The following is a 13,334-nucleotide window of genomic DNA, read 5'->3' as shown; positions in this document are numbered from 1 at the left end:
ACTGCTTCATAAACAGTAAGCGTAGAACGTCCGCACACACATCCTCGTTTTCAATTCGTAATGCGTCGGCAAATAATGATCAGGGAATTGTCGATCTTTTTGTCCAGACGGGGATCCAGGTTGTGCACTCAGGTACTGCGCCGAGGCACTGTGTGGACCCTGCTTAAATTATTCACCCTGTCCATTGATTATTCTTGCTTCCCCCCGATCTGGAAGGAATCGTTTATAATTCCTCTCCATAAAAAAGGTAGCAAGTCTGATGCAAAAAATTATAGAGGTATAGCAAAGTTATCCGCTATTCCCAAAATGTTTGAGAAGGTATTAACTCCACACTTGCAACATCTTTGCAAGTCACTTATATCTCCCACTCAGCATGGATTTATAAGGCGGCGATCAACCAGCACGAACTTGTTAGAGTTTACCTCTTTCATTATTAAATGCTTTCAAGGTAACTTACAGACGGATGTTATTTACACCGACTTTAGTAAAGCATTCGACTCTGTAAACCATTCCCTTTTAGCACATAAACTTGACCTTTTAAGGTTTCCGCCCAACCTCCTGAGATGGATTTCTAGCTATCTTTGTTTTTGGTCTCAAAGAGTCCTCTTCAAAAACTCCCTCTCTTTACCAATAAAGGTTTCTTCGGGAGTACCACAGGGCAGCCATCTAGGCCCCTTCACACTCTTCACACTCTTTATTAATGACTTGCCTTCAGTATTAACATACTCTCGAGTACTTATGTATTTTTATGATGTTAAACTCTGTGTCCAGTACAAGGACATTTCATTTCATTCTCGCTTGCAATCCGATCTCAATAGCTTTCAGTCATGGTGTTGTGCAAACTTGTTACAGCTTAATGCTGCGAAATGCAAAGTTATGACATTTCATCGTTCTAGCCCTTTGTTGGCTCCCTACACCCTATTTGGTGGTTCTCTTGAGAGAATTACCCTGGTGGATGATCTGGGTGTTATGTTAGACCCCAAGTTAAAGTTTTCCGAACACATTTCTACCATGGTAAATAAGGCCATGGGCGTGCTTGGGTTTATAAAGAGGTGGTCAAAGGAATTTGACGACCCCTATATAACAAAGACTCTCTATACCTCGCTTGTTCGTCCGATCTTAGAATACGGCTCCTGTGTATGGTGCCCTCAGTACAAAGTACACCAGGACCGTATAGAATCAGTACAGAAAAACTTTTTACTTGTTATACCTTAATGCGTTTTAGCCCCTTGTTGGCTCCCTATACCCTATGTGGTGATGCTCTTGAGAGAATATTACACCACAAGCTAAAGTATTCTGAGCCAAATTCAACCATGGTAATACAGGCCATGGGCGTTTTGGGTTTATTGAGAGGTGGTCAAAGGAATTTGGAATTTGAGAAAGACTCTCTATACCTCGCTAGTTCGTCCGATTTTAGAATACGGCTCCTACGTATTGTGCCCTCAGTACAAAGTACACCAGGACCGTATAGAAACAGTAAAGAAATACTTATTACTTTTTGCTCTGCGGGGCCTTAACTGGGATGCGGGTGTGAGACTCCCATCTTACTCTAGTAGACTGCTATTAGCAAACTTCCCATCCTTAGTTAACCATAGAAATAGGCTTGGTGTGATTTTTGTGCACAACTTGATCAGGGCTGACATAGACAGTGAAGACTTACGTTCAACATGTAAGAAAAACGTTACGACATGGGATCCAATATTGATTGCCATTATCAGAAACAAACTGTATGTTACAAATAAGGCCTTGTATGAGCAATCATTGGGAAGCTCAAAGGACATTCAGGCCTTGGACACGATGCTTCAGTTCTTAGAGAAAAGAATTCGAGTTCTAGGAACCAGTAAGAAGCCACCAGGATCAAGGAGAGCACGAGCACCTTTATGCACATTCTGAAAGAAGGCAAGCCATTGGCTCTACGGATGCGAAGAATTTTGTTCGAAATCTCCATAGGAACGACTAAATTGGGTACAAAAACAAAAAATGTGCGTTAATTTTTTTAGAACGAAACACAAGACAAACGCTAGCCCAGGTCGAAACTGCTTCAAGTGCGACATAAGGCACAACACGATATTACATCTGGAAAAGCATCGGGCGCAGCTACCGACGAGCATCGACGGTTGGTGCAGCAAGTAACAATAGTTACAATCTACTGGCCACAGCAAAAGAAGCCAACGTTACAAAGACACAACATTACGGATCGGAGGAATTGGAGGTCAATCAAAGACCAGCAGAGCACGAGTAAATGTGCTCATGAAATCACAATGGTTTTACGCAAAGAATTGAAGCTTTCGTATTACCACAGATAATAGCTGATCAACCAGCTCAGGAACTTGATTCAGAGAGCTCAAACGTACCAAGCGATATCTCACTGGCAGATCCAGTCCAGGCAAAATCGACATGCTAATCGGAGCCGAGCATTACTATGCATTGCTGCTACCAGATCAACAGCAGCTAAGGATCGGAGGCCCGTTGCTCATAGTGATCATAGCTGTACGAGATCACTGGCATGGCCCCTAACGTAACTACCGCTTCATTATTACACTCTATGTATCAATGGCGCTATGTACTTAGACAGAATCGTGGTTCTCTATCATTAAATTTATTAGGAAATGAACCAAAAGGAAGAATGAATTTTATACCCGATACTTAAAATGAGTATAGGCGTATATTAGATTTGTGGTGAAAATGGATGTGTGTAACGTCCAGAAGGAAGCGTTTACGACCCCATAAAGTATATATATTCTTGATCAGCATTAATAGTCGAGTCGATTGAGCCATGTCTGCCTGTCCGTCCCTATGAGCGCCTAGTGCTCAGAGACTATAAGAGCTAGAGCAACCAAATTTTGTATCCACACTCCTGTGATATCGAACCTGCGCAAGTGTATTTTAAAATTTCACGCATTAAAGTACATATCGTAATTTTTTATTTTATTTAATTCGAAATAATTAGTCGGCCGATCGGGGGTAAAAAACATTATCTCCACAATACGAGAAAACTAAAAACGCACAATCATTAATTCTGATTGATTCTTCTTGCTTCTCCCTGATCTGGAAGAGGGTAGCAAGTCTGACGCAAAAAATTATAGAGGCATAGCAAAGTTATCCGCTATTCCTAAAATGTTTGAGATGGTTTTAACTTCGCACTTGCAACATCTGGTGTTATATTAGACGCCAAGCTAAAGTTTTCTGAAAACATTTCTACCATGGTAAATAAGGACACGGGCGTGCTTGGGTTTATAAAGAGGTGGTCAATGGAACTTGAAGACTCCTATATAACAAAGACTCTCTATACCTAGCTAGGGCGTTTTGGGTTTATTAAGAAGTGGTCAAAGGAATTTGGAATTTGACAAAGACTCTCTATACCTCGCTAGTTCGCCCGATTTTAGAATACGGCTCCTACGTATTGTGCCCTCAGTACAAAGTACACCAGGACCGTATAGAAACAATAAAGAAATACTTATTACTTTTTGCTCTGCGGGGCCTTAACTGGGATGCGGGTTTGAGACTCCCATCTTACTCTAGTAGACTGCTATTAGTAAACCTCCCATCCTTAGTTAACCGTAGAAAAATGCTTGGTGTGATTTTTGTGCACAACTTGGTCAGGGCTGACATAGACAGCCCTGACCTGTTGAGCCGCATAAACTTCACGATTCACATTAGACTCATTAGACTTATTCCTTGCATGAACCGTTTAAGATCTTATGCTTGGATTATAATTCCCTCTACCATATTATATCCATCATTATTTCCCTACCTCTTATTAAATTACTAATCCTTACACACCTTTCTAGTAATTAGTAATTGTAGTGGTACTTTGGATTTTGAATGCATGCTTAGTTCTCCTAGTAGTGTTAAGTTTTAATTTACCTCGCATTTTGGTCTAACAGCTATCTTTCCGGCATGTTCGCGTCTGGTTCGGTTAACGCGCCGCGCGTCATGCGGCAGCGCCCCTCGGTCGGTTGGGCGGGAGGAGGGCTGCGTTTTGCCTGGGATCCGCGCGTAACAGCCTTCTGCTGGTGTCACACGGGCCACTTGACGGTGCAGTAATTGCATCGCCTCTTGTAAGATGAATTCATTGCATGTCAACGTAAAAATAAAGAATTACCATATCTAACAGATCTGGATCAGATCGGATCATTTGTATAGCCAAAAGGAACAAATCAATTTTCAGTGGCTACGCAGCGTCCGACGACATGTTCAGACACGTTTTGTGTCTCTCCTGCTCCTGCACGCACTCATTGTTGCTCAATATAGCCATACTGACTACAGTATGTATCAGGTATAAATTTAGAGTTGCGGTCACGTCAGCAACTCACAGCGTTCCCCCTCGTTTTTCTGTCGCTGGGTGTATGTATAGTTTCTGTTCGAAAACTCTTCCTTCCCAGCAGTACTGGGAACTAGTTCAGATGTGGTGATATCACCACTCCCTAACAGACCAGGGGTACTTTCTTTACTAACCCTTAACAATGCTTTTCATCATTTCCATTTTTACCCGCAATGTCCTACGACATGGGGACCAGCGACACCACATCGTTTACCCCCGAACTAGTGATATGGGTACTCGTCTAGTAGCTAGTGAAATGGGTACCGATGAAGTAGCTCGTAAAATGGGTACCCATGAAGTAGGTTATCAATCTTCATTTCATTTCATATTTAAATTTGTATTTTTTTATATATTTCATTTTAGTTTTTAAATTTACTAATTAAGGTCTGAGTTGTGGTAGCTGTGGTACTGTTTTTGTGGTTCGATGGTGGTTCGTCTTCAAGCTGTAATTTTTGGGCACTCTGCTGAAGGATTTCTTTCAGAATTTGAATATAGGCTTCTCCAAAGTTGTATCTGAAGAAACTGTCCGACACACTTGGAAAAGGCGGGGTATCATGGCCGAGATGCTCGCAGGAAGCCGTATGTATCTGGGGTCAATAGGAAAGGTCAATAGCGTATGGATTTCGCCAATGAGCACATTTCCAAGGTTCCCAGCTTCTGGAAAAGGGTCATTTGTCAGATGAGAGCAAGGGCATAAAAGACAAGGAAATTTTTTGGTGAATATGCGGAACAGCCATGGACAAAGACCATTTACTACCGACTGTAAAACATGGAAGTGCTGGTGTAATGGTGTGGGGTTGTATGGCGGCCAATGGTGTTGGAAATCTCGTTTTTATAGAATCCACACTGGACCACAAAGCATATATTCAAATTCTGAAAGAAATCCTCCAGCAGAGTGCCCAAAAAATACAGCTTGAAGACGACTTTTGCTGCCAACAGGACAATGATCCGACGCATACTGCCCACAATGTTAAGCTCTGTTTGCTTTACAATGTACAAAATGAGCTTCGATCGCCTCCTTAGTCCCCAGACCTGAATCCCATAGAATATCTATGGGATTTACTCGATCGCAGGATTCGTAAGCACACCATAAGCTCTAAAAACATGCTGAAGGAAGTTATCCTGGAGGAATGGGGCAAAATAGCTGCCGAGGACACCAGGAATCTGGTTGACTCAATGCCTAGACGTCTGGCAGATGTTTTAAAACGATAGGAAGAACCCACAAAATATTAACAACTTAGAATTTTAGTCGTGTTAGTCGCAGAATTGTTAGAGTGTACGCAGACTTTTGAGGTGTCAAATTTGTCTTATGTTTTTTTTAATGATTTTTTTTTCCTATTAAGTTTGTTTTATTGAATAAAAAACAAATGTAGATGGGTTTAGAAATAAGCAAAGAATATTATAAAAAAAAATCGTTGCCCAAAGTGCCTTATATTAGAAGTTATCCGCAACTAAACATGAATATGTAGTTCGTTTTCTAAGTGTACGCAGAGATACAGTCAGCACAACATTTATTCGGACACTCGTCTATATCAACTTTCTTTATAAATAACTTGAAAAGTATTTAAGTTTGAAAACGAATTTTTATTTCATTATGAACATGGATATTACTACTACTAATTTCAAATCTAAAAACAAAAAAAAAAACTTTTTTGGCATACCAAAAAAAAATTAAAAGTATCAAAAAGGCCACTTTTTTACGCACAACAATTATTCGGACACTTTTTATTTTGTACGAAAAAAACTTATTGTCCCCAATTTTTTCTGATTTCAATATTTGCTAGGGCCGAATAACAGCTTGGTTGATGATTGGTTTCATTTGGATTAATTTTCTCCCATTCCGTCATCAGAGCCGTTTTAAGGATTTCCTTGGAGGAAATTTTATGTTTCCTAATTTTTTTTCTAGCAAATCCCAAACATGCTCTATGGGGTTCAGATCTGGTGACTGCGGCGGCGTTTTTAACTGCTTGCACTGATACAACATCCATTCTTGAACCAAAATGAGGTATTTTTGGGGTCATTGTCTTGTTGAAACAAGAAATTCATGGCTTCAAGACCAAATTTTTTGACACTCGCCATTGAATTGTCAGTCAAAATTTTCTTGTAGATGTGTTTGTCCATCTTGGTCTCAATAAACACCATTGGCCCAGGTCCAGCTGCTGCTATACACCCCCAAACCATTACATTTCCACCGCCATGCTTCACTGTTGGGATGAGGTCTTTCTCTTTCATGGCTTGATTATCCTTTCTCCATACTTTGGATGGTCCATTATGTCCGAATATATTATATTTAGACTCCTCACTAAATATAACATTCTCCCAAAAAGAATCTGGCTTATTTAAGTGAAGTTTTGCGAACTCCAATCTTTTCTTTTTTGTTCACATCGGAAATGAAGTGAAGCATGGCGGTGGAAATGTAATGGTTTGGGGGTGTATAGCAGCAGCTAGATATGCCAAAGAAGGTTTTTTTTGTTTTTAGATTTGAAATTAGTAGTAGTAATATCCATGTTCATAATGAAATAAAATTTTTTTTTCAAATTTAAATACTTTTCAATACTTTTAAAGTACATATCGTAATTTTTTATTTTATTTAATTCGAAATAATTAGTCGGCCGATCGGGGGTAAAAAACATTATCTCCACAATACGAGAAAACTAAAAACGCACAATCATAAATTCTGATTGATTCTTCTTGCTTCTCCCTGATCTGGAAGAGGGTAGCAAGTCTGACGCAAAAAATTATAGAGGCATAGCAAAGTTATCCGCTATTCCTAAAATGTTTGAGAAGGTTTTAACTTCGCACTTGCAACATCTGGTGTTATATTAGACGCCAAGCTAAAGTTTTCTGAAAACATTTCTACCATGGTAAATAAGGACACGGGCGTGCTTGGGCTTATAAAGAGGTGGTCAATGGAACTTGAAGACTCCTATATAACAAAGACTCTCTATACCTAGCTAGTTCGTCCGATTTTAAAATGCGGATCCTACGTATCAGTACAAACACCAGGTACAGAAATACTTATTACTTTTTGCTCTGCGGGGCCTTAACTGGGATGCGGGTGTGAGACTCCCATCTTACTCTAGTAGACTGCTATTAGTAAACCTCCCATCCTTAGTTAACCGTAGAAAAATGCTTGGTGTGATTTTTGTGCACAACTTGGTCAGGGCTGACATAGACAGCAACTCTAAATTTCTTGCAAGAACCGTTTAAGATCTTATGCTTGGATTGTAATTCCCTCTACCATATTATATCCATCATTATTTCCCTACCTCTTATTAAATTACTAATACTAATATCTTTCTTATAATTAGTAATTGTAGTGGTACTTTGGATTTTGAATGCATGCTTAGTTCTCCTAGTAGTGTTAAGTTTTTATTTACCTCGCATTTTGGTCTAACAGCTATCTTTCCTGCATGTTCGCGTCTGGTTCGGTTAACGCGCCGCGCGTCATGCGGCAGCGCCCCTCGGTCGGTTGGGCGGGAGGAGGGCTGCGTTTTGCCTGGGATCCGCGCGTAACAGCCTTCTGCTGGTGTCACACGGGCCACTTGACGGTGCAGTAATTGCATCGCCTCTTGTAAGATGAAGTCATTGCATGTCAACGTAAAAATAAAGAATTACCATATCTAACAGATCTGGATCAGATCGGATCATTTGTATAGCCAAAAGGAACAAATCAATTTTCAGTGGCTACGCAGCGTCCGACGACATGTTCAGACACGTTTTGTGTCTCTCCTGCTCCTGCACGCACTCATTGTTGCTCAATATAGCCATACTGACTACAGTATGTATCAGGTATAAATTTAGAGTTGCGGTCACATCAGCAACTCACAGTGTTCCCCCTCGTTTTTTTTTTTGCTGGGTGTATGTATAGTTTGTGTTCGAAAACTCTTCCTTCCCAGCAGTACTGGGAACTAGTTCAGATGTGGTGATATCACCACTCCCTAACAGACCAGGGGTACTTTCTTTACTAACCCTTAACAATGCTTTTCATCATTTCCATTTTTACCCGCAATGTCCTACGACATGGGGACCAGCGACACCACATCGTTTACCCCCGAACTAGTGATATGGGTACTCGTCTAGTAGCTAGTGAAATGGGTACCGATGAAGTAGCTCGTAAAATGGGTACCCATGAAGTAGGTTATCAATCTTCATTTCATTTCATATTTAAATTTGTATTTTATTATATATTTCATTTTAGTTTTTAAATTTACTAATTAAGGTCTGAGTTGTGGTAGCTGTGGTACTGTTTTTGTGGTTCGATGGTGGTTCGTCTTCAAGCTGTAATTTTTGGGCACTCTGCTGAAGGATTTCTTTCAGAATTTGAATATAGGCTTCTCCAAAGTTGTATCTGAAGAAACTGTCCGACACACTTGGAAAAAGGCGGGGTATCATGGCCGAGATGCTCGCAGGAAGCCGTATGTATCTGGGGTCAATAGGAAAGGTCAATAGCGTATGGATTTCGCCAATGAGCACATTTCCAAGGTTCCCAGCTTCTGGAAAAGGGTAATTTGTCAGATGAGAGCAAGGGCATAAAAGACAAGGAAATTTTTTGGTGAATATGCGGAACAGCCATGGACAAAGACCATTTACTACCGACTGTAAAACATGGAAGTGCTGGTGTAATGGTGTGGGGTTGTATGGCGGCCAATGGTGTTGGAAATCTCGTTTTTATAGAATCCACAATGGACCACAAAGCATATATTCAAATTCTGAAAGAAATCCTTCAGCAGAGTGCCCAAAAATTACAGCTTGAAGACGACTTTTGCTGCCAACAGGACAATGATCCGACGCTACTGCCCACAATGTTAAGCTCTGTTTGCTTTACAATGTACAAAATGAGCTTCGATCGCCCCCTTAGTCCCCAGACCTGAATCCCATAGAATATCTATGGGATTTACTCGATCGCAGGATTCGTAAGCACACCATAAGCTCTAAAAACATGCTGAAGGAAGTTATCCTGGAGGAATGGGGCAAAATAACTGCCGAGGACACCAGGAATCTGGTTGACTCAAAGCCTAGACGTCTGGCAGATGTTTTAAAACGATAGGAAGAACCCACAAAATATTAACAACTTAGAATTTTAGTCGTGTTAGTCGCAGAATTGTTAGAGTGTACGCAGACTTTTGAGGTGTCAAATTTGTCTTATGTTTTTTTTAATGATTTTTTTTTCCTATTAAGTTTGTTTTATTGAATAAAAAACAAATGTAGATGGGTTTAGAAATAAGCAAAGAATATTATAAAAAAAAATCGTTGCCCAAAGTGCCTTATATTAGAAGTTATCCGCAACTAAACATGAATATGTAGTTCGTTTTCTAAGTGTACGCAGAGATACAGTCAGCACAACATTTATTCGGACACTCGTCTATATCAACTTTCTTTATAAATAACTTGAAAAGTATTTAAGTTTGAAAACGAATTTTTATTTCATTATGAACATGGATATTACTACTACTAATTTCAAATCTAAAAACAAAAAAAAAAACTTTTTTGGCATACCAAAAAAAAATTAAAAGTATCAAAAAGGCCACTTTTTTACGCACAACAATTATTCGGACACTTTTTATTTTGTACGAAAAAAACTTATTGTCCCCAATTTTTTCTGATTTCAATATTTGGTGGGGCCGAATAACAGCTTGGTTGATGATTGGTTTCATTTGGATTAATTTTCTCCCATTCCGTCATCAGAGCCGTTTTAAGGATTTCCTTGGAGGAAATTTTATGTTTCCTAATTTTTTTTCTAGCAAATCCCAAACATGCTCTATGGGGTTCAGATCTGGTGACTGCGGCGGCGTTTTTAACTGCTTGCACTGATACAACATCCATTCTTGAACCAAAATGAGGTATTTTTGGGGTCATTGTCTTGTTGAAACAAGAAATTCATGGCTTCAAGACCAAATTTTTTGACACTCGCCATTGAATTGTCAGTCAAAATTTTCTTGTAGATGTGTTTGTCCATCTTGGTCTCAATAAACACCATTGGCCCAGGTCCAGCTGCTGCTATACACCCCCAAACCATTACATTTCCACCGCCATGCTTCACTGTTGGGATGAGGTCTTTCTCTTTCATGGCTTGATTATCCTTTCTCCATACTTTGGATGGTCCATTATGTCCGAATATATTATATTTAGACTCCTCACTAAATATAACATTCTCCCAAAAAGAATCTGGCTTATTTAAGTGAAGTTTTGCGAACTCCAATCTTTTCTTTTTTGTTTACATCGGAAATGAAGTGAGGCATGGCGGTGGAAATGTAATGGTTTGGGGGTGTATAGCAGCAGCTGGATATGCCAAAGAGGGTTTTTTTTGTTTTTAGATTTGAAATTAGTAGTAGTAATATCCATCTTCATAATGAAATAAAATTTTTTTTTTCAAATTTAAATACTTTTCAATACTTTTAATGAGGGAATAAAGCGTGAAGTTTTACCTTTTCAGAGAGGTATATATAATAATGATTTTATTTTAAATGAATAGAGAAAATATAATAAAACAAAAAAAAAGCTCAAAATTTGCGTCACTTTAAATTCGGCATTTTTGGGAAATCGCATCATAAAACCCTGTGGCAACTCCAAATAGCCCCAAATGGCACAAAAAATTGGTTTCCCCGAAAAACAAACACTTGACTTACATTCATGATCAGCAAGCACACCGCTAAATCGAATTGTTCCACCTAAAATTAAAATGGGCCGTAAAGGGATTAATTCATCCTTGGAGCAGCGAAAACTTGTGCTCCAGTTGCATTTAGAGGGCAAGACCTACAAAGAAACTGCCCAAATTCTGAAAATGAAGCTGAATACGATCGGTGACATCGTCCGCAGGTTCAAAAATGAAGGAAGAATCGCATCAATTAAGCAAACCGGAATTAAAAGCTGAATTATTTGTCGACCACAGAAAGACCGTTTCAGCCCAAACTATCCGACGCACCATTAAAAAACAAGGGGACAACGGCCGAGTTGCACGAAAAAAGCCTTTACTCTGTGAGCGCAACCGGAAAAAAAGGAAAACGTTTGCCCTGGAGTACTCCAAAAAGGACCAAAACTGGTGGAATGATGTTATATTCTTAGACGAGAGCAAGTTTAACATTTTTAGCAGTGATGGCAAGACCATGGTTTGGCGAAAACCCAATACGGAGCTGCATAAGGAACACCTAAGACCAACAGTGAAACACGGCGGTGGGAGCGTTATGATTTGGGGCTGCATTTCGACAAAAGGAGTAGGGAATCTGGTTTTTATTGAAGGGATAATGAACCAGGAACAATATCTAAAAATTTTGAGAGAAAATTTAAAGCAGTCGGCGCAGAAAATGGGCATTTCCGAAACATTCAAGTTATATCAGGACAATGACCCGAAACATAGGGCCCATAAGATAAGGTCCTGGCTGCTTTACAACTGCCCAAAGGTCATAGATACGCCACCCCAATCACCTGATCTAAACCCCATCGAAAATTTGTGGAGTGAGCTGGACCGCCGTGTGCATAAGACACCAATATCGTCCATACCCGAGCTGAAGAAACGGCTTCAAGAAGAGTGGCCCAAAATTGGTCATGAATATACAAAAAATATAATAAAAAATATGCTAAAACGCCTAGCTATCACACAAAATATTAAATTAAGTTATTTTTCTAGATTAAGTAGTTATTTTTTAGTGGTATAAGGTAATGCCGAATATTAATGTAACGCATATTTTGAGGCGTTTTTTGTTTAATTATATTTTCTATCTTCATTTAAAATAAAATCATTATGATATATACCTCTCTGAAAAGGTAAAACTTCAAGCTTTATTCCCTCATTAAAATTTTTTTATTTTTTTGTAGTTTAATGCATTTTATTCGCGTTTGAAGTTGAAAAAAAAAATGCCGAATATTAAAGTTACCCACTGTACATTTAATTTGTAATGGTAGATTAAATAACTTAAAAGTTAAAACACTTTGAAGTGTAAAACGTGCTCTGGTTCATTTAAGCTGAGCCACTATACATATGAAAACAAATACATGGTACACCATATGTATTGTATGTACATGTGTATGTACATATGTATGATTCTCGGTGGGGATGAAAATCCATCTCAATCAATCATTAGGGATAATACATACACTAATCTTCAGACGAAAGCCAGGCTTAAGACAAATCGACCCAAGCTTTTCTACAAATTGTTGGGGTCATTACCAACAATTTGAAATTAAAAAATTATCAAAAGAGATACAGAAAGTAGAATTTTTTAAGAGTTTGTCGATTTTATTTTTTGCTCTAGTTCTGTGTCTACGGAGCCATGATGTCCGTGCACAGAATCGCTTAGATTTGTGTTTGGGATTTTCAGACTACTATTATGCACATATGCATATATGTACATACATATATATATATGTACGTACATTAGAACGAATTAAATTAACCTTACTCTACGAGTAGTTAATGTCAAAATTCCCATTATCCCAATTGTTTTGTTTTTAGTCTTATTTATGTAAGTTTGTTCGGAACATGTCAAATAGTTACATCGACAGATATCACTAAGCAATAAAATACATACATACTTTTATGTTTAGTGGGAGCTCGATTTGGTTGTATACATTTTACATCTGCATCACGTATATTAATTTTAATTTTTTCGTTTAATTCTTTACTAATTTTGCTTTGAATGCAATCGAGCACAGACATACAAAACCCTTACTTCTGGAAAGCCCTAATCCTACACGTCAAAATATACAACTATTCAGAACAAAGTTAGGGCATTCCTGAAAATGATTTGGATTAGAGCTGGAGAAACAACGATGCTAACATCGAAGTCATCGATGTTTGGGTGTAGACAGCAGACATCGATGTTTATTCTCAAAAATCGATGTTTTTCTGACAGCAGAAGGTTGTTGCGCGCGCATCTCAGGCAAAAACGCAGCCCTCCTCCAACCGACCAAGGGGCGATGTTGCATGACGCGCAGCGCGTTAACTGAATCAAACAAGAACATACAGGAAAGAAAACTGTTAGACTAATATTCGAGGAAAAATAGCGCCAAA

At 38.9% G+C, this 13,334-nt stretch overlaps 1 protein-coding gene across 1 annotated transcript in view; it reads right to left on the bottom strand.

Moving 5' to 3' along the window:
• LOC113566377 (cerebellar degeneration-related protein 2-like) overlaps window positions 1-12,982 on the bottom strand; it is a 91,390-nt gene extending 78,408 nt beyond the window's left edge. Inside the window, exon 1 of the mRNA XM_026991677.1 lies at window positions 12,857-12,982. The gene's annotated coding sequence lies outside the window, so the exon portion shown is untranslated. The remainder of the gene's footprint in view (window positions 1-12,856) is intronic.
• Between the last annotated feature and the right edge of the window lie 352 nt (window positions 12,983-13,334).

Source organism: Drosophila persimilis, unplaced genomic scaffold (genome assembly GCF_003286085.1).
Source record: "Drosophila persimilis strain 14011-0111.01,24,50 unplaced genomic scaffold, DperRS2 tig00000677-arrow-arrow-pilon, whole genome shotgun sequence".
NCBI lineage: Eukaryota > Metazoa > Arthropoda > Insecta > Diptera > Drosophilidae > Drosophila > Drosophila persimilis.
Note: the sequence above shows the minus strand (reverse complement) of the source record. Positions and strands in the feature narration are given on the sequence as shown.